Genomic DNA, 22,788 nt, shown 5'->3' with positions numbered 1-22,788 from the left:
GATGGGCTATGTAGGGGTGTGGGCTGGGACCCACGTGATCAGGTAAAGGAAACACGATGGTCTGAAAACCCTGCTGCTCTTTTATTCAATGTCACCCACGTGTGACCCATAGGAATAGACTGCACATCTTCTTCCTTCTTAATTATCTTCATCGCCTCCTATGAGAGAAGAGGGTTACTCAGCCTCTGAGGCTGCAACTGTCGGGTTGAGTATAGGATTTGGGGCCAGAGGATTAGAAATGGGGCAGTGGCCTTTCAACTGGTCAAAGTGGCCCTGGATATAAGTTTTGCTCTCAAAGAATAATTTACAATAAAGAAACTGCTTATATTCTATAAATACAATATGCTACCTCTCAAAGGCATTATAAGCTTAACTCCATGCTATAAAAGCATAGGATGTTGGAGTGGAAGTCTATATCAAGTTTATTTTCCAGAGAAGTAAATTGAGTCCTAGGGAGGTCAGTGAATCTCCTAAGATTACACAAGTCCTCAGAAAGAATACAATGTTCTTTTTCACCATTATACTATTATATGTCTTTTGTACATAAAGGAATTTTTTTTTTTTAGCTGAGCTTATAAATGTTGATGCAATGATTTAGAAACTCTCCATGGACATTGCTTTGACCTGTATCCAACCATCCCTCCTCTCATAGTCAGTGCACGTAGGGAAAAGGCCAGCCAGGTGTAGTGGGCAGAAGTGATGGATAGGACTTGGGTCCGGCCCTGGGAAATAGTCAAGGAACACTTGCTGAATGACATATTTGGGTTTTAGCAATAGACAATTTGGCTTTTATTTGAGTCCATAGTTTGCTAGAGAAAAAGTAAGATAAAACAAAGAAAGATGGAACTAAGTAAAACATATGACTCACACTCCCCTAGGGCACTGGCCAGAAAATGAAAGCCAGGTGTGATTCTGACCCTGTAAGGAGGCAGAAGGTAATTTCCATGGTGGCCAGTCTCTCTACATGCGCTGTATGGCTATTGGCTCCCCAGTTGCCCATGAGGAAGGTGAGGTGTGTTTCTCATAATGTGAGTTCCTGTGTCTAATACTTTCTAGGATACCCCCACATGTGTGTAGTCCCTTCCAATTTTATACATCCCAAACTCAACTTACACCTTCTTTCTCCCAAATGAGCTCCCTCTCCAGACTTTACAAATGCTGTCATCAACAGTAACAATTCTTCTGGCCAGCTTTATCCACTTTCTTGCCTTCTGCCTCTCCTTCTGTGCCAAGGTCCCGCAACCTGAGGCCTGGACTGTTAGTGGTGTTTTGGTTGCTTTCACCAGTGTTTCTTTCTTAAATTGTACAATTGGGTACACAGCATTCCGTACTAAGAAATGTACAATAGCCCCCTAGTATACAAAGGAAAGTCCAAACTCCTTAATTTGGCTTTCAGAATCATCTGACATCCTTTCTCCTATTTAACTCTCCTCCTGCCAAACTCATTTGATCATTCCCACTTGGAGGCCACCATTCCCACCTTCTCACTTTTACTCCCTTATCAAGAATCTCCCCCTTACTCAATAAGATCAAGCAAAGGGCCCACTGCCCATAATATCATAAGTACTTCATAAATATTTTTTCTATTTATTTGCTCATGAGAGAGATATATAGAGAGGCAGAGACACAGGCAGAGAGAGGAGCAGGCTCTATCCGGGGAGCCTGATGTGGGACTCGATCTTGGGTCTCCAGGATCATGCCCTGGGCCAAAGGGAGACACCCAACCACTGAGCCACCCAGGCATCCTATTACTTCATAAAAATTAAGTGCCCCCTTCAAAATCCACATCCACTCCTCTCCCTGCAGGAAGCTTCCCCTCAGCAACCCCGCCCACTTCTTCTCTGTAATGTCTATTGGATATCTAGTTTAGGTTACCTTTGGTGTTATCTTGTAACCTTCAACTCTATTGTAACCCTCAAGACAGGCTGTCACTATGCATATGCACTATGCATATGTACAGTGTCCTGTAGACAGTAAGAGCTTAATACTTCACACTGATGATGATACTGTAGCATCGCCAGAATGTGGTCCTTAGCTCCAAACATGCTTACATCTTACATCACTGGGTTACCTTTTAACTCCCACACAACAAAATTCCAGAAATGGAAGAATTTTAGATAAAGAAAGAGATAAGAAGAGGAAGGTGAACAAGTATTTATTGACTACCTTCTTACACAAGGTTCCATTTTTTTTGCTCTTTAATAAACATCCTCTCATATAAAGAAAAAATAATATAGAAGAGTGAATTGATTCAGCCAGGATAACAAATGTTACTGTCATCATTTGGGACTAGAACCCATAAACTTCTGACTCCCACTGAAAAACAGCTAATGTCAAGGTTAGTTTAGGTGGTTCTTAACTCAACCTGATGCTCATTAATGAGTGTGATGGTGAAAGTATTGGGAACCTAAGTCTTCCTCAGTAAGAAAACACCTACCAATTTAATGAGAGCTCAGGAGAGATTTCTGTCTTACTTGTGCTTGCAAGCTTCATGGTGCTCTCCTTGAGTCTAAGTTAAGCCAAGTACCCCTTGATACTTCTCATACATAAACCTAGGGCAGCTGGGATTCTCTGGATATGTACAACAGCTTCCAAAATTTTTGACAAAACTTGTCTAAATATTTTATAGATACTACCCTTTGAGTGAGAAAAGGGTCATCACTCTGGTCATTACTCCCTTTTAATAGACGGTAAAAACGAGGTACAAGTCATTAGAGTGACTCGCTTAATCTTTCATGACACAATAGTATGCTCTGGCTCTTGCAGGCTAGTCTGCTGCTCGTCATAGGCTGAAAATGGTGCACTGTTCATGGCTAATGACCACCATTCATATATTGGTGGCAACTTCTAAGACAATTGGGTGGCACAAGTAGAAGGGGTCATCCGCTTAAGGGAATTTTATCCAGATGGATATGCAATTCGTGGAACAATAATACTGTTGACACAGAGCAGCGGCTAATCAAGGCAAAGCTGACCCCCAGCAGAAGTGTCAACTTGGAGAAAAAAGATTATTATAAGCTGGCTCTTGTTTATAAGGCTCAGGACCAACAGGAATAGAAGTCCTTCGTGGAGGCCCCTGGTCTCTGTGTCACTCATTAGGAAATACACCAACTGCTTCTCTATGCTTCCTATGCAGCAGTGCATCAGGCATCATGTGACTACACAGAACAAAAAGTAGCATCAGGCTGTTGCTATGGAAACCTCAGAACCATCTGAATTGCTATGGCATCATAAAAGCAAAATTCCAATCATCAGTCTTTAACTATAGGGCTGTTGAAATCTATCTCATATTTTTAGAATGTGTGACATTTAACACACTGATGAGTATTTCCAGCTTCAGAATACATTCCCTGCTTTCATATTTAGATGGGATTTTTCAGTTCAACTGGCTGGATTTTTTTTTTCTTCTTCTTCTGGTAAGTGTACTGTCTTCTTACAAGTGATTGCAGCTCTTTATATACTTATTTCCTAGATGTTGCTTAATTCGTGCCTCTTATTTTCTCTTTATTCTATAATTAAAATTATTTTCTCACTGGCTGCCTATCTCTGCTTCCCCCAGACTCTCTCTCCGTAGTTGTATGTTTCACATCCCCAGTCGACACATCATCCAGGTCTTAATCCCCACTGGTTTTAACTGATCACATTTTAAGCCTTAGCTGCTAATAATGAACAGTTCTGAGCCCCAGCCAAAGGTGCATAGCTGCTCCCCTGGTGATTCTTTATCTCTCAAGTCACCATTCCCTTATCATTCAAGGTGATCCCCATTTACTGACTTTTCCAGGCTTTGTATAAAATCTTTTTCTGGATCTGGAATAATAGGTATGTCATTTCCACTTTCCCCTGGGAGAACTGCTGACAGGATTTTGTTTAACTCTGTATACTCCTCATTTTGGGTGTAAGTGTCTACACGCACACACATGCTCACAAATATGTTGTTTATCTTGTTTGAAAGATGTTAAAGAGATTGATCGGCTGTTAGAGATAACAACTCTTATAATCTAGTTAGCTTAGAAACTAGAAAAAGGGAAATTGTGAATATAGAGCCAGAAAATACAAATTCTGCTCAAGGAAAGCTGTTAAGGTAGTACACTGTTGTGTGGTAAGTGTCCTTCACATCCTTTTTGTTCATCCGGCACCAGCCTCTTCAAAGCTTTTGGTCTATGTAAGAGCATTCTCCTTTGAACCCCTTTCCTTACAAGAGTTTCAGGATCTCTTAAGGTTATTTATTTTCTTCTCCTCTTTAAACCTCTCCAAAGAAGTGCCTTCTCGATCTCTCCACAGCATTAAACAATAAGTTCCTGCACACTGGTAAGCATGGCATTACCAAGGTGTGACTTTCATCAGTGAATTTCCAGGAACTGACATCTCTGCCACTGCATTACTGAATTTAAAAGCATAATTCCTAGAAAGAGCGTTTAAGCATTTTTTGAGTCAACTCTTTCTTCCAGGGGTCACAAGAATCTTCCAGAGCATGATTTATTTATTTACTAGTATAATCACCCCCGCCCCCCAATATGCTGCAGTTGTCAGGATTGTGTACAGAGCAATGTGAACTAAACATATTTGCACACAGAGCAATGCCACAAAAAGAGATAAATAACAACAACCTGATTTGCTGATTCCAACATCAAGGACTGCACTGTTGTCCTCGTCGATATCTAGGTCAAGTTAAATACTATGTTCAGAAATTCCACTCTGGGCCAACCATGGCTAATTGTGTTTGGTGTCTGAATAAGATTTCTGGCAATCATGACCTGGTGAAGAACATGCTCTTGCTTCAGATGATTTTTAAACACATTTCTAGCATGTATAAACCAATGAACCATACTCTATCTTGGTTTATCCTGATACAAGGAATCAATCAATCAGTCAATTAAGAATAACGCATGCAGGGATGTGTCTTGCATTAATAACTATGCTATGGAGGCAATGAGAGAGTCTTTGCTGATACTGTTGCTTAAATGTTTAGGGTCTGCTGACCCTGTATTATCAATCAGACACTAAACTCCCAAGAAACAAAACTGGCACCCTACCTTGCCCTTTAACCTGGACAGTGTCTTATCATATACCAACTGTGCAGTAACAACTTAGGGAGTGAATGGAGAACTATAGGAATGCATGCAGAACCAGAGCCAGGTGAGTCTTCAGAAAGCTCACATATCTGTTGGGTAGGAAAGAAACTAGAAGCTATAATTAATAAAAGATGGTCTATGACACTGGAGACAAGATGCTGTAACAGACACCAGAAGTTCTATAAGAATGCAGAGAATGTAGAGTAAGTTAAAGAGAAGAATGCTTGGTGGAAGACTTTATGACTCCTAGGAAATGTGGTGTGGATTTTCCAAATAGGCAGAATCAGAGATGCAGGAGCAGAGACCAAACAGTGAAAGACTGAGTGTATGACCTCAAAGGGCAATCTATGCAGGGCAAGAGTGACAGAGGTTCTTGCTTAGATACCACTGCATGTGGGGACTGTTTGTCAGAAATTGTCACTTCGATCTCTATGCATTTAGGTTGCCACTTCCATAATAATTCAAGTGCTTCTTTAAACCTGAGGTTCTAAAAAAAATAAATTAAAAAAAAAAAAAACACCTGAGGTTCTATAAAGGCAAGAAGATTCATAGAAAAAACTGAATACCATGGAATGAGCAACAGAAGCCTTTTTAATCAATTATCGTAAACATAGCACATCAGCAATAAACTAAAAATTACACATACATGTACATATACATCTGCATATATACATATAAGAAATGATACATCGGTGTAGTCAGTTAGATTGCTACTTAGAGTTCTTTTTTTATAATTTTTTTTGTCTTTCTGATAACCTTATGTGTGTGTGTGTGTGTGTTTTTAAGATTTTATTTATTTATTCATGAGAGACAGAGAGAGAAAGAGAGGCAGAGACACAGGCAGAGGGAGAAGCAGGCTCCATGCAGGAGCCTGATGTGGGACTTGATCCCGGGACTCCAGGATCATGCCCTAGGCCGAAGGCAGGCGCTAAACTGCTGAGCCACCCAGGGATCCCTACTTAGAGTTTTTTGAACAAACATGTCTGCTTAGAAATATTGCTGTGAAGTTCTACAGTCAACTCCAGCCTCCTCTTACCAAGCCACTAGCACACTTCTCAGTTTGGTGAGACTGAGGGATGTGTATTGCCCCTTTCCAAGACCTCTTTGTTCTTCTTCCCAGATAGTTTCTGTTGTGACCACTGAACACATGGATATCCGCTCCTTCCTATGTCCCATACTTATCTGAAAGTCACCCTGTGTAAAATGGATATACACATACCATGGAAATTACCATTCTTTCTCTAATTCCTTTTTAAAAAAGGAATTTTTATGAGTCAGATTTTATGACTAGCTCTATATGTTGGTGAAGGTACAAAAATATAAATAAAGACCTCAGGTAGGTTCAAGCCTTTCATCATGCACTTTGTAAAATGATCTGCTGCTGCCTGCTGATGCCCAGGGATGATTCCTGACCTCTATTGTCATGCAAAGATTGGTGTGTGTATGTACGTGTGTGCATGTGAGCATGTGTGTATGTGTTGGGGGGGGGATGGACCTTCACAAACATCCTCTCTCATTATTCGAAAAGGAACATTTACTACCATTTCGCACTCACCCATCCTCCTGCTCAACCCGCTGTGCATCACCTCCATCCCTGCCAAGTGCCCCAACCTCACCGTTTGCTGTTAGACTGATCCATGATCACTTAGGTATGTGCAGAATGCTGTACCTTAGCATTTGGATTTTCTTCCTTTTATTGAAGTGAAATTCACATAATATAAAATAAACCATTTTAATGTGAACAACTCAGTGGTATTTATTACATTCATAATGTTGGGGAACCACCGCTGTTCTCTAGTTCGGTGTTCTGTCTCTAAAGATTCACTTATCGTGGCATTTCATATGAATGGGACCATATAACATGTGACCGCTTTTCATCTAGCTTCTTTTGTGTAGCATAAAGTTTTTGAAATGCATCCATGTTATAGCATCATCAGTGCTTTATTCCTTTTTGTTAATGATTTCCATTATATGTATGTACTATAATCTGTTTATTGAATCTGCAGTTGACATGTGGGCTGTTTTCTGCCTTTTAGCTACTATCAATAGTGTTGCTATAAACACACATGTACATGTATTTGTTTGAATACCTGTTTGAAGTTTTGGGGCATATATAGGAGTGGAATTGCAGGGTCACAGAGTAATTACATGTTTAACTTTTTGAGGAATCACCCAATTACTTCCCACGACAATCGCACCAATAGCCACATGTTAGCTGGAAAATAATGAGAGCCCTAGGAAATCTTAGGTAGATTTCTAAAGCTACTCTCTGACCCATTCTGTCCCCCCAGCATGTGCCTGGGGGGACAGAACCAGCTGTGTGTGCTTCCTGACAGGAAAGACAAGTTTCATCTTCCCTAGTAAAACAAGAACCCATAGGCAGACGCCATGACTAGGTAAGAGGAGAAATACAAGAGGTCAGTGAATGTGTGGCAAAGTCAATCAAAGCTTTAAGAATGGCCTTCCCTTTGATGTACAGAAATTATCCTGAGGAAGTTATCTAAGATGGTATAAATACTGACATACAGGGAAATTATTATGGAATTATTTTCATAGTGAAACTTTAAATGTCCAACCTGTGAGAATATTCAATTATGTCAAGGTACATCCAACCAACTTTTATTTTATTTATTTATTTTTATTTTATTTTATATTTTAAAAAGATTTTATTTATTTATTCATAGACAGAGAGAGAGAGAGAGAGAGAGGCAGAGACACAGGCAGAGGGAGAGGCAGGCCCCATGCAGGGAGCCCGATGTGGGACTCGATCCCGGGTCTCCAGGATCACACCCCAGCTGCAGTGGTGCCAAACCACTGCGCCACCGGGGCTGCCTATTTATTTACTTTTAAATATTTTATTTATTTGTTCATGAGAGTCACAGAGAGAGAAGCAGAGACACAGGCCGAGGGAGAAGCAGGCTCCATGCAGGGAGCCCAACATGGGACTCGATCCCGGGTCTCCAGGATCACACCCTGGACTGAAGGCGGTACTAAACCGTTGAGCCACCCGGGCTCCCCCCAACCAACTTATAAACACTATTTTATCTGAGAAAGTACTCATGATAGAATATTAATTGCAGCAACAGTTAATCACAACTACATATTATGATGTCAAGTTATAAAGATGATGTTATAGACTTATACACAAACACACGTGTGTGTGTGTGTGTGTGTGTGTGTGTGAGTGGATGTGTCTGCATCCATATGTGTCTGAAAAACAGAAGGAAGTATGCCAAAATATTTACAATGGGATCCTCTGTGATTGTTTTTCTTCATTTTTATATTTATTTCCATTTTCCAGATTCCCTACCACGAAATTCTAGGACAAAAACAAACAAACAATAAAGCACAGAGATGATGTCATAATATTCATTGCTTCTTCAGTAATCTATCTGTCTATACCCTCCTTCATTCTTCGTCAAGCACATACTGAGCTCTTTCTCTTCTAACACAGCTGGACTGGGCAATGTGGGAGGGATGGTAAAAAACAAAAACAAAAACAAACTAGGAGCGATCTTATTTTTAGGAACTTTTAATTTCTGACATGTCAAGAGGATGACATTTCTGAAACCCTGTATTTCATGATCCCCTCTCTCCTCTCCTTAAACAAAATTTAAAAGCTTCTTTTTATTCTCAGCAAACATTGTTCTATTTATATTTTAAATGTCCTTTGAAAAATGCCTCATCTGATCTTGCAGATACTGTTCCATGAAAATGATGAACCACATCTGGTTTTGCAGAGGAATGCCTCCATTCCACTTTAGATTGGTCATATCATGACACAATCATCTCTCTGATCACTTATATTTTTCCTTCTTTCCTTAAAAGTGAGATAATGATTCTTATTCTCAGGACAGGTTTAAAAAGAACAATGAGAATTATTATTAGTAGTATCCGTTATTTACTTCTTTATATCGAAAATAATCTAACATACTCCCTTGACATTCCTTTTTATGTAGGCTAGATGTCCTAATTTTTATTTTTGCTTGGGCTGAAGAGCCCAGAGGGGTTAAGGATATTGCCTATTATAATCTAGTAAATTAGAAATGGAGCAAGAACAGGAAACCAAATCTCTAAAATCTGGCCCAGCATTTCAGTGAAATTTAAAAAGAAAAACATACCTAGGAGAGAAGCCTATCTGCATCAGATAGTAAATCTTTCTCACAAAAGCAAAATGCCTCCCCTGTGATTCCTTGCATGAAAAATCAGTTACCATCAGGAAATAGCAGAGGGACTCAGAGCTGCAGTTATAGATTGGAACCTACCTGTAAAAATTATTTCCCCAAGGTTCTCCATTTATTCTGTTCTCTCCTCAGATAATAAATAAACTTGCTCAGTTTTGCACATCAAGTCTGACTCATCTTGCTGCGAGAACTCCAGGTGTCCCCTCTTATAGGCAGAGTCAAGCTGGGTCCAATCCATTGCACAAATGCCAGCGACAGCAGTGGTAATATTCACTACTGAAAGGACCAGAGTGAAACTGGCTCCTTTTCTGAGGGTGTATCCAATTATAAACATAAAAGTAGCAACTCCTTGAATGAGGTGCATCCTCCACCATGTGTACAGCCCAGAAGAAGTTACACAGAGGAAGGTGGAGATTGTCTGCTCTGTCCTGGTTTCTTGTGCCTACACTGTACAAAACAAACTAAGAACCTGAACCAAGTCGTTCTTTGCCACTTTGCAACATTGAAATTTTTCATTCCACATATTCAGAGAGCAGTTTTTTTGTCTATTAGCTTTGTGTGAGAGGTCAGTAAAGGCAGAGATTCAATGAAGACTTTCCCAAGGAAGGCAAGTCAGTCAAAAAGGCCAGGAACTGCAGAAACATAATCTGATTCTAATGTGAAAAGACTTCCAGCAAAGGGGTGACTGGGTGGCTCAGTCGGTTGAGCATCAGACTCTTGATGTGGGCTCAGGTCATGATCTCAGGGTCTTAAGTCCTGTGTAGGGCTCTGTGCTAGGTGTGGGGCTTGCTTAGAATTCTCTATCTCCCTCTCCCTCCACCCCTCTCCTCACCACATGTGCACACACACATTCTCTCTCTAGGAAAAAAGAAAGCCTGCCAGCATGTCAACAACTGTGCACGCACACACACATAGAGGCACATGCACATGCCTAAGGGAAATATGACAATCTCATCAGTAGAAACTTGGGATACTGGGGTCAACTGAAACCAGGAATTCACATCAACTCAAACTTGATCTATTCAAACTATGACTTCCCTTCCAAGGACTGATCCCAGAGTCTGCCCTTCAGCCATGAACCCAACAGCTCAAGCTTCACCAGTTCCAGATAGGTTGTAAAACATTAAAATGTGCCCATTATCAAATAACTTTGGGGCGTATGACAACCATGAGAGTTTCAAATCAAAGCCTAAAATTCAATTTAAATCAAAATCTGAAGGCTCTATCTTTATAAAAGGACAAAAAAAATCAAGCACAAAACAAAATAGTATCTTGTAAGTACATCATAGATATGGAGAGACGTCGACCTCAGGGGGGTTGGAAAGTATGCATCACAGCAGAGTCTATAGTGTACTTCTATTTATCTTTATTTGATGTTTAATTAGACATGCCTTTCTTAATGTAAGTTGCTGACCCAAAGAAATTTCTCAATAAATGTTAACTATTACTGTTAACTATTAGCTTACTGGTGCTAACAATGATAACTTGAATTCGGATAAAGTGGTAGGCAATTCCCTTCCATCCTCTGTGTCCAGCCTTAGTTCCCTAAATGGAGTGGACAACATTCTTGTCCAGGGGAGGGATGATGTAGAACGGGCACCAAGGCCAGGCAGCAAAGGCAGACAACTCTGCCTAGGGTGGGGTGATGCAACCCCAGGAGTTTGCCAGCCCAGTCTCCATGAATCGGAAACCAACCAGTTGGGAGATCCTAGCATTGTTACTAGTGTCATTAATGTCTCAGCCCATCACAACACCCAGAATAGTCCCTATGGATATTTAAGTCAGCTCAGAAAGCTGCCACCAGGTGGTGCCATATCAAGACTGGGACAGGAAGTCCAGCTAAGAAACTCCCTGCTGTCTGGTTGCTCACATGTTGAATTCATTATCCTCACAGATAAGGAACTTCATATTTTACACGATCGACAAACTGGGAGTTACTGTGTTATGGCTGTTGTGTTATGATGACTTTTAAGGGTGAAAGAAGACACTATAATAATGGAGCAAAAAATAAACCGAAATTATTCAGGGCAAGTAGGATACATGGTCACCCTAGTTATGGCAAGGTTTACACTATTATTTTTTTTATTATGACTACTATTATCTTTATGCCATTATATTGCTTTATTTTTATATTTTATTTATTTTATTTTATTTTTTTGCAGTGAGAGAAGGAGCAAGTGATGTTGAGTACGACAGACAAAGTTAGTGGTACCCCCCAGGGCCCATACCTGTCTAGGACCATGATACTGCATTGAAGTTATTTGTAATACATGTAAACTTCGCTGCCTCAAATGCCAACTTCCTGCTAATGCCTGAGTGTCTACGGCTTACTAACCCTGGAAAATGAGCGGATCATGTATGTGAGCCTTGGGAAACAAGGAGCCCCAAACCATCTCAAAGAGAAAAGGCCTTTTTCACTACCCAGCACATGCTGTGCCAGCTCAAACTTGTTTCCTGATATTTCTACTCTGGCTCCTTGGTGAATCTGGAGTCTGTAAGACACACAATATGCCATCGCGGTTGCTTCCTGATACTCACTCTCAGTCCAGCAAAATACATCCTTGTAGGAAATGTGCCTGCAGAGCTTCCTGGGGTCACCAGACCTTCCAAGTACTCCTCAGAGTGTAAGAGGAAGCAGCAGGTACCAGTGGAGAGTGGCTACCTGGACATGTGGAAGATCCTTTTCCTTGGGATTCCTCCAAGAGCGGATCTCTGCCGGGACCAGATGAGCATGGAGTCTTGGGGTGAGGGAGATGTGGGCATTAATGTCAGGTGGCCTCGCTGGGAGCTGAAAGCTGATGAGGTCTGGGATGCTGAGGCACTGCCATGCCATCACTACGAGGCAGTGGGACGGGCGAAAGTCCAACCAGGCCTACCCGGACCTCTGATGCGCCATGGCTGCTTGGAAAGTTCTCTTTGTCAGACCAGATGAGAGCAAGGCCTGACGGAGGGGCCCACACAGGTTCATTAAGATCCAGCCAAAGGGAAGAGGAGATGCTCAAGGCTCTTAGTGATCAGGGGACTCGATGACAAGGACAGTGAGGCTTCTGGGGAGCAAGCCAGTTTCACAGGGGACTTTGTAAATTCCCCACATCCTTGATTTTTGTGATTTTGTTTCCTCCCATTTCCCCCATACCCTTCTTCTCTGATTTTGCCATCATTTTATCTTAGCACAGGTACATTTTGTTGGACAAGTCAGTAACTCATCATTACTTTGGGATCTCACTGACATTACAGGCACTGATTAATATGTTTCTTCCCTCTTTCTGCTGTACGCTATCCTGGAGTTTCCTACAAAACGTGGGCTCTGCATCTAGACAGATCTAACTGAACTTAAATTCCAGCTCCATGATTTTATGAGTGGTGAGGATGTTCAGTTTCTAACCTCATGAAATCTGAGGTCTAAGAGTGCCTGCCTTACGGGCCTGCGGGAAATGTAAATGAAACCCTGCCCTGGAAGCACTTAGTACATGGCCCGTCATTCATTCTTTAAATGCCTAATAAGTGCTAGTTAGTATTCTTTCATTATCCCTGTTGTTTTATGTGAACGCTAATATGTATTAGGTTTTTAATCATCTAACTTATTTTTGGTGAGAACATTTAAGTTTTACTCTCTTAGCAAATCTCAGTGATATAACCGAGTCTTATCAACAACAGTCATCCTGCTTTACATGGGCTCTTCAGACCTTATTTATCATTTTTAAAAAAGGTTTATTGATTGATTTGAGAGAGACAGAGAGAGAGAGAGAGAGAAAGGGAGAGAGAGAGAGACTCAGTGCACGGGGAGGGGCGGAGTGAGAGGGAGAGAAGCAGGCTCCACTAAGTGTGGAGCCAGATGCGGGACTCCATCTCACAACCCTGAGATCAAGACTTGAGCTAAAATCAAGAGTCGGAAGCTTAAGTGACTGAGCCACCCAGGTGCCCCCAGACCTTATTCATCTTAAAGCTGAGATTCGGTCCCCTTTTACCACTATTCCCGCCACCCCCTGACAACCACTTTTCTACTCTGTTTCTATGGGTTTGACTCATATGTGTTTTTCTTTTTTGGTTCCACATATAAATGACATCATGTAGTATTTGTCTTTGTCTGGCTTATTTCACTAATTTGCTTATTAGTTACACATTTCTCTATTCTTGTATTCTCATTTGTTTTAATTTACTCTTATTGCCATTTTAATTTCAATCTTCACCTTTCATTTTTTAATTTTTTCCTGATGTGAAGAAAAAATATTCCCCAAAAGGTATTTTTGACCAAAAAAAAAAAAAAAAAACCTATATTGTGTAAACCCTTCCCACCTTCTAGAGGAGAGAATGATCATTTTTATTGGCAGGGCAATGGTGAAGGGGTGCAAGATTAGAGCAGTTAACACAGTGTTGTTCATTTTAAAAAGGAGGAGGCAGCTCTAGAAGGGGTCCAGGGAGAAGAGACTGGTGGACGGAAAGAGATTTCGCGGGCATTCTGAGTGGAAGGGAATCGCACAGTGCTGCCCAGTCTGCAATGTAATCACCTCTCAGACACCTCCACAGAACTTTCAATATGATCTGTATGGTTCATCATGCCAGTAATTAATCTCTCATTTCTCAGTTTCAAATCTACCCTTCCAGATACTTTCTCCTGCTGCCTGGGCAGCTATCCAGGTCAGCAAGACCCTCCGCTTCTCTCTGAGGCTCTGCGCACCTGGGAAATCAGAAAAAAGCTGCAAACCTGGAGAGGTAGCGGGGCTCCTTTCTTCCTGTCTGCCTCTTGTTCTGTCTACATCCCTGCAGTCCAGCTGCCTCCACCTGCCAGAGCATTAGGGTCCAGCAACAGCAGCAGCTGAATCCACTTTGCAGATTTTCCAGCAGCGACAGAATGAGCCTTATGATGATGGGCTCAAAGACACCAATGCCTCCTCCTTAGAGATGAAGGTCCAAGCCCACAGACCCCTCCTTCCTGCTAGCACCCAGGGTCCCCTCTTCAGAGTTTCAGCTCCATGCCTCCAGGCTTCTCAGACTAATGGTCCCAGCTTGTCCCTTGGCTCCCCTATCCCAGGAACGGTAACTGTGTCCTGCAACGGCCACCTCTTTGATCTCTTTGTTTCCCCCTCGTTGCCCTCCAAGTCACCCAATTAATGATTCTTTATGCCAAGTTCTCACTGTTCAAATAACTGGCATGGGCTCCATCCCCTAACTGGACCTGGACTGATACACCTTCTGATGTATAAAAAGTGCATTTTCTTCTTGGGAGGATGGCAAACAATTCTGAGTATGCCTTTGGCGTTGGCTGGGTGGATGAAATCATCTCGTCTCAGAAAGTGACAGTTCTGTTTGAGTTATCCTCGTGTTGCCTGCCCCTTCAGTTACCTTTTGTTTCCATGATCTTTGAATCTACTTTTCATTATGTCCAACAAAAAGCGTGGTCTGAGAGACAAAAGCTCCTAACCAAACCGAGGAAACTGCTGCTCTGCTCTGCAGATGATACTGGAGCCACCCTGAGAAATGAGGGTGCTCCTGGTCAAGACCTCGCTGCAGCTGTGAGTCTCTCTATACAGGTGCCATGTGGCATTATTGCAGTAGGCTTGCTCCCTGACACCTCACACTAACCACTCCATGTAGGAGGACTTCCATGTTTTTGAAATCCACAGATGGGACACATGGATGGCTCAGTGGTTGAGCATCTGTCTTCGGCTCAGGGTGTGATCCCAAGGGTTCTGGGACCAAGTCCCCACAGGGAGTCTGCTTCTTCCTCTGCCCATGTCTCTGCCACTCTGTGTCTCTCATGAATAAATAAATAAATAAAATCTTTGGGGGAAAAAAAAGAAAGAAAGAAATCCACAGAGAGCCATTGGATTTTGGAAACCAAGTCAATGGTGTACTGCAAGGCAATGGTGGACGGGAGTATGCAACCAGTGTGCAGCAGCGTCCTGTCTGTGCCAGGACTGACTTTGGCCAAGAAGCAGGAAGTGGTGATGCCCTGGGGATACTGAAGACAGGAAAGTTGCTCTGAGGTGTCTATACAATGATGGCTGTCCTCACCCCAAGCACCTGGTTCTGACTGAATAGTCACCATGTGGCTCATGACTGTGTTTCTTACATTTTTTTAAAATTTATTTATGATGGTCACAGAGAGAGAGAGAGAGAGAGAGTGAGAGAGGCAGAGACACAGGCAGAGGGAGAAGCAGGCTCCATGCACCGGGAGCCCGATGTGGGATTCGATCCCGGGTCTCCAGGATTGCGCCCTGGGCCAAAGGCAGGTGCCAAACCGCTGCGCCACCCAGGGATCCCTGACTGGGTGTTTCTAACTTGTGCTATCACACACATGGCAGGGGGCATCCAATGAACATCTGACTCAAAATAATAGTAGATTCTGGAAAGCATCTAGATCCTAGAAAGTAGGCAGTGATGTTATTAATCAACAATAACACTGCCAAATGGCTTCTGCCACTGATCACACACAGAACAGATATTAACTCTGCTAATTTACTTCCATTTCCTTACAGTCCTGTTTGGGTTTTGAATCAGTTAAGTGCTTCCCACAGACGTCACATGCCTTGTGTGTCATCTTGCCATTTGGCTCTGTTCAAACTTTATTAGAAATCTTTGCCATTTTCCCCTTTCTTCCGTTTATGCATTTACAGGGAGGAGTAGCGGATGGAAGAGGTCTTTCTAGGCAATGGGAAATTAGTGTTGTACTTTGGATAGCCAACTTTCTCATTCAACCAGGTGCCTTTACTTTGAGAAATTACTGGAAAGAAGAAAGGGAGGCTCCTTTAAAAATGTCACTAAGTCCATCCAGAAATAATGATTAATTAGGAGAATGAGGCTCTTTGGAAGAGTGGAAACTATGCAGGCTAAACAATCTTCTGTCAAGGTGAGCTGCCAGATTCAGGGTTCACCCCTTCTCCCCACCTGTAAAATGAGTGAACGAGGCCCCATTTCACCCAGGAAAAAGAGAAAACCCATTTGGGGCCCTTGGGTTCCTTTTGCAGCGCCTTCTTTTTTTCTTCATAAGGTTTCATTTTTTATTTTTCTATGTGGGCACATCATAGAAGCTGTCATACTTGATCAGCGCCTGGAGAGAAAGATGAAAACGTCACGCTCACATCTGTGGAGCTGGGATGAACAGGGAGAAATCGAGAAGATTAAGCAGAGAGCTTTCATGCCCGAGATAACCCAGCTGTGTGAAAAATCAAGTCTATTGAACACGAAAGCACTGAACCACCAAAATAACTGCTTTAACCAGGAAGGAAGGGAATAAATGCCCCAGCAAAGCACAGACAGTGACGCAGACTCGGCCGCATTTCAAACAAATTCATGACTCTCTCTCCACCCCTGAGGCGCCTCTGCCTCTGTCCTACTAAAGTTCTGCTCACTCCTTCTTTTTTGAATAAACAGTAACACCTTACTTCTGTGAGGCTGTATAAATTGCAAACCTTCTAAACCAGGAGTTGGGCTTTCAACATTGTTAGCCATAAAACTAAAAAGCTTTTTATCATCTGTAACCTCCCTGCTACCCAATGCGGCAGCCAACAGCCATAGGTGACCATTTACATTAATTAGGATAGGGGCCGGTGGGGGCTCTGTTGGTTAAGTGATCAACTCTTGATTTTGGCTCAGGTCATTATCTCATGGTCGTGATATCGAGCCCTGTGTTGGGCTCCACACCTAGTGTCAAGCCTGCCTGGGATTCTTTCTCTCCCTCTGCTTCTCCTCACCCCTCGCTCATGCCCTCTCTAAAAACAAACAAACATATATTAATCAGGATAAAATAAATGTAAAGATCCAATTGCTCAGATGCACCAGCCCATTTCAAGTACTCGACAGCCACGTGTGACTCGTGGCTACTGGACTGGCCAGCGTCCAGACAACATTTCCATCACTGAAGAAAGTTCTTTAGGAAATGAAAGGATGATAGGGCTCCATTTCCAGAATGCAATTATTTATATTCCTATGATCCTATGAGCTCTCTGACACTCTGAGCATCTGCTCTACCCAGGGCTGCTGATATTCCTATGGATGGCGGGATCAGATGCCAGGAATTCCTCAGGGCTTGGGTGACTCAGGTTATTCAGAAACTGTGTTCAGTCTTGCAGGCTATGAGGCCTCTGCTTCATGTGGGATGCAAAAAGAAATTTTTCTTCCTAATCTTTAAAGCAGCTTCCCACAATCCCTGTGATGGCTAATTGTGTCATTCCTGGCTAGACCATGGGGCGCCCTGACTAAACATTATTTCTGGGTGTGTCTGCGAGGGTGTTTCCAAATGAGATTGGCATTCGAATTGGTGAAGCCAGTAAAGCAGGTGATCCTCCCCAAAGTCAGTGGGCTTCATCCAATCCATTGAGGGCCTGAAGAGAACAAAAGGTGGAGGAAAGAAGAATTCACCCTGCCTCCTGAATGAGCTGGGACATCTTCTCTCACTCTCTCCTCCCTTGAACAGGGAGTTACACCATTAGCTCCTCTGGTTTCAGGCCTTTGCACTCGGACTGAATTATCCCACTGGCTTTTCGAGTCTCCAGCTTGCAGCTGCAGATCCTGAGATAATCACATGAGCCAATTCCAACCCCAGACATGTAACATAGGCAAGTGTCTCAACTGGAAAGAGCCTACATCCCTGGCATAAGCACCGGCTAGACCTGCCCTATGACCCAGCAATTGCACTGTTGGGGATTTACCCCAAAGATACAGATGCAATGAAACGCCAGGACACCTGCACCCCGCTGTTTATAGCAGCAATGGCCACAATAGCCAAACTGTGGAAGGAGCCTCGGTGTCCATCGAAAGATGAATGGATAAAGAAGATGTGGTCTATGTATACAATGGAATATTCCTCAGCCATTAGAAACAACGAATACCCACCATTTGCTTCAACGTGGATGGAACTGGAGGGTATTATGCTGAGTGAAATAAGTCAATCGGAGAAGGACAAACATTATATGGTCTCATTCATTTGGGGAATATAAATAATAGTGAAAGGAATAGAAGGGAAGGGAGAAGAAATGGGTAGGAAATATCAGAAAGGGAGACAGAACATGAAGACTCCTAACTCTGGGAAACGAACTAGGGGTGGTGGAAGGGGAGGAGGGCAGGGGGGTGGGGGTGACTGGGTGACGGGCACTGAGGGGGGCACTTGACGGGATGAGCACTGGGTGTTATTCTGTATGTTGGCAAATTGAACACCAATAAAAAATAAATTTATTATTAAAAAAAAATAAGCACCAGCTAATGCTTAGTGGTTGGAGGGTTCACACTTCCAGTCTTTGAAATGCAACAAAGGTAATGCCAAGGATAAATAGAGTAAGGGTAAAGAGTGAGTTTGGGGGGCCACCAGCCTCCAGGGCAGTTCCCTGGGGAACAGCAGGGTGTCACTTCTGGTCTAGTCTGGATTGCTTGAATCCACTGTGCGATTATTAACAATGCAAATGACTAACCCCAGAACTTGTCATTTCTTGAAACTCTTATTTCTTGCCATGTCTTTCAGTATTATCAGGAGGGAGTGGCTTCAGACAGATAAAAGCTGACTCTTGGCTGGTTTTCCCAAAGGCCAGCCCATGTGTCAGTGATCACTCTGCTTCTCCATTTGATGTACGGCATGTCCAGCTACTGCTAACAGAAGCCCAGAAATTGGCTGGTTGTTTGATTATTCTCAAGGCTAAATATTCAGAATGACCTAACAGACTCATACATAAACACACGAGTTCTCATAACCTTCTCAACATGAAAGTTCACATTTTTTCTTCCCATCCCAGCAACAAACTGACAACCGGCCAGCACTTAAATTAGGGGAAAAAATTAAAAGAAGAATCTATCACTTATGTTTTAAAAAAAAAGAAAGATTGCAGCTGTCTCCTCAATACCAGAGGCCTGTGTTTTGTATTTTAATATATATTCAACAACTGTATGCTTGGTTGCTCCCTGTAACCCCTATTTCTCTTTGCTCTCTCTTATTTGTAAGCCCAAATGTTTCATATTAAAAAGCTATTTTAAACCCAATCTTTAAAAGAGGAAATAAAACTTTTTTTTAATTGCATAAAACAGTGGAGGTTACAATCAACAGACTCATGCTGCACTGATAGGAATCCAAAATGGTCCAATATTTCTAGGAAGCAACTTCATCCAGAGCAATCAATGGCTTTAAAATCACTCATGACCTTTGACCTGATACATCTATTTTTGGGGAACTAAAGAACCAATCGGACATCCCAGGAAGATTTATGTACAGGGATGTTCATCACGGTGTTATTTATAAATGCTGAAAGCTGGAGAAGGGACCAGAAATATCCAAGAGAGACATGGCTTTATGAACAATATATTTACACTTAGGAATGTTATGCAACCATTAAAGACCATGCTTTCTTTTTTTATTTTTAAGATTAATTAGTTATTTATTTATTTGAGAGAGAGAGAGAGAACATGAGGAGGGGAAGGAGGGGGAGGCAGAGGGAGAAGCAGGCTCCTCGCTGAGCAGGGAGCCTAATGTGGGGCTCAATCCCAAGACCCTGAGATCATGACCTGAGCAGAAGGCAGATGCTTAACCAACTGAGCCACCCAGGTGCCCCAAAGATCATGCTTTCAATAAATACTTAATATCATGAAAGCTGTTCATGTTATTATGTTAAGTGTCAAAAGCATAATATAAACCTAAACCTGTATATGAGATTTACCCATAAATTCTGTTAATTATGATACCCCTCCACCCACTTTAGGTTTTTCTGTAAGGTTTCAATGAACCAGTCCTATAAATTCTAGCACAGTGTTTAACACTGGCAGGAGAGCTGTATGTGTTAGCTATTGTCATCATATGTGACAAAACGCACATACACACACATTCACATTTACACACATGCGAAAGAGAGAGAGAGAGAAGTTAGTAATACACAAAGTATCAGTAGACAATGAGACTACTAGTGGTTTTTATTTGCTTCCTTTTTTATTTACACTGTTTGCATTTTCAGTGTTCAAAATGAGCATATATTACTTTTGTAATCTGAGGAAGATATTCTGAACCTCCCTGTAATAAAATAAAATGCTTGTTTACACACAACTTGCTGCATTGGAGAGGTCACAGGTAAGGGTTCTGGTCATAGCTACTGAAGGAATAAAATGTGATTGGGCCACCCATGGCTCTTGGCTACCCTGGGTCTCTGATGAAGAATGTCACCTCCATAATAGGGAATTGCATTAACATGCTCACAGACCCTCCCACATGCCCTTTCATATTCACACTCATTCATTCTCATTCTATCTACTATGAGGGTGCTAGTTAATCCCAACGGCCTCACAGCCTACAGCTCGTTCTGATACATCCTGTCTGGGGGACAAAGAAGGTAAAGAAGGTGTCTCTGTGACCCCCTCAGTTGTCTCTCCCACTTCTCCCACCCTGGTCTCTGTCTTCCCAGTGGGACCACCGGGCCTACAGTCTGGGAATGTGGAGGCCAGAACAACCCTTAATCATCCCTGAATCCAGAATATTCCTTTTACACGTAGGAAACCAAGGCTCAGAACACAGGGAAACTGCCAACTTGATGTTAAAACACTAAGTCCTCCCAGGGTAGATGGAAAAGAGCCACTGGCTTGACTGTCCCACCCTCTGCTGCAGCACCTTCTCCAGGAGCCCCAGACCCTCCCCCCCATATCAAGGAACTAGGAAGCCTAGCAGAGGACCTTAGAACCCTGTGACATGACCAGGAGCATGGGCGTCTGCTCCCATAGCCAATGCCTACACTAGAGGCTGAACCCCACTCTCCCCCACCTCATCATAGGGCAGGTGATTCTGGGCCATCTGCAGGGAATGGCCCTGTGACTATAGTCAATCACCACCTGTGGCCTCAGGCTCTCACTTTAGAAGTAGGGATGCCAACATATAACCTACCAGCCCTCAATGGTAAAAATTTAAGATCTTCTTAAAGGAAACAAAAATGATGCAAAAACAAATGACTTAATATATGAGGCCACATGAACAATTTTTTAGCTGAAAAACCATGTGGAATGTCAGTCTATGGGTTCTACTTCTTCCCATTCAGGGAGGAGATGCACTGGGACATCCTCCTCTCCACTGCTCAGTAAGGCTGCAGAAAGCAAAGTTATTTATTTCCATGGGGACATCCCTTCATATATGGGAGATCATTATAAATTACTTGTATCTTTTGTGTCCATACTTCCATAGTAGGACTTTACTGAATGCAAGATGAAGAACAGCATGGATGAACATAGTGGCAAATGGACTAAATGTTCAGATCCCAGGCTTATAAGTTGTATACAGGGATAGTAGTAGAGGAGGGGCTCTTCTGGCTGAGCTGTGTAATTTTTACTAAAGTTACTACTTGTTAGTCTGAGTAAGAGCAGGGGCTCTAAACTCAGACCTCCTGGACTTTGATTCTGCTTTTACTAGTTGGGACTGTGTGACCTTGTGCAAGTTACTTAATCTCTCTGTGCCTGTTTCTTTATGTATTAAATGGGGATAATAATACCACCTACATTAAAGGATTGTGATAAGGATTAAGTGCTTATAAGATATCCCAGGGCTTGGGATCCTTGGGTGGTTCAGCGGTTTAGCACCTGCCTTCAGCCCATGGCATGATCCTGGGGTCCCAGGATGGAGTCCCACATTGGGCTCCCTGCATGGAGCCTGCTTCTCCCTCTACCTATGTCTCTGCCTCTCTCTATCTGTCTCTCATGAATAAATAAATAAAATCTTAAAAAAAAGAAAAGAAAAGAAAAAAGAAATCCCAGGGCATAGTAAGGACCTAATAAATTTTTTATGTTTAATATTATTAGTTTATGTTTTCCTATAACAATACTTGTCTCTGATGTGGTAGCATGTCCTACCCAGAAAAGGCATAGGTTGGGACTCTGGCTTCTTTTTATCCATATTCTTCTGTCCTGTCCTCTGTTCCCAGATCCTTGGAAGATCCATGTCGGTGAGACAGTGAGAAGTAATGGGTACCAACAAGTTGCATTTCCCCCACCTTCCCTGTCCTGAAGTCTTCAATATTTAACAGGAATCTCTTGATACTCTGGAGGGGGTGATTCTTTCATGGAAGTTCAGTGAATGGGTGGTAATAGGAGAAGAAGTGAGGAAGGAGGCACTTCTTGTATAAGCACAAAGTGCTCAGTTTGCAACCTCACAGGTAATTACATTAAAGGTAAATTATTTGATCCAAGCATAACAGTAAAGAGTCATCAATCACAGAGAAAAAGAGCAGGAGAAGAAAAAGGGATCAGAGAACTACACAAACAACCAGAAAACAGTTAACAGAAGAGCAATAAGTACATACCTATGGATAATTACTTTAAATGTAAATGGTCTACATATACCAATCAAAAGACACAGAGTGACTGAATGGATTAAAAGAACAAGACCCATCTATATGCTGCTTATAGGAGACCTAATGACACACACAGACTGAAAGCGAAGGGATGTAAAAGATATTCCATGCAAAAGGAAGCAAAAAAAAAAAAAAAAAAGCTGAAGCAGCAATTCTTGTTGTATCAGACAAAATAGACTTTAAAACAAAGCATGTGAGGCACCTGGGTGGCTCAGTGATTGTCTGCCT

At 42.3% G+C, this 22,788-nt stretch overlaps 1 protein-coding gene and 1 long non-coding RNA gene across 5 annotated transcripts in view; one reads left to right on the top strand and one right to left on the bottom strand.

Moving 5' to 3' along the window:
• The window catches only part of FRMD4A (FERM domain containing 4A), a 736,083-nt gene that overhangs the window by 470,307 nt on the left and 242,988 nt on the right, over window positions 1–22,788 (bottom strand). The gene's annotated exons all lie outside the window — the stretch shown is intronic.
• Window positions 13,077–16,640, top strand: LOC119870148. Its single transcript, XR_005355298.1, has 2 exons — window positions 13,077–16,106; window positions 16,285–16,640. It is a non-coding gene; the product is annotated as an uncharacterized LOC119870148 (long non-coding RNA).

The sequence above is a fragment of the Canis lupus genome, chromosome 2 (assembly GCF_011100685.1).
Source record: "Canis lupus familiaris isolate Mischka breed German Shepherd chromosome 2, alternate assembly UU_Cfam_GSD_1.0, whole genome shotgun sequence".
NCBI lineage: Eukaryota > Metazoa > Chordata > Mammalia > Carnivora > Canidae > Canis > Canis lupus.
This window is presented reverse-complemented; position numbering and strand designations above follow the sequence as displayed.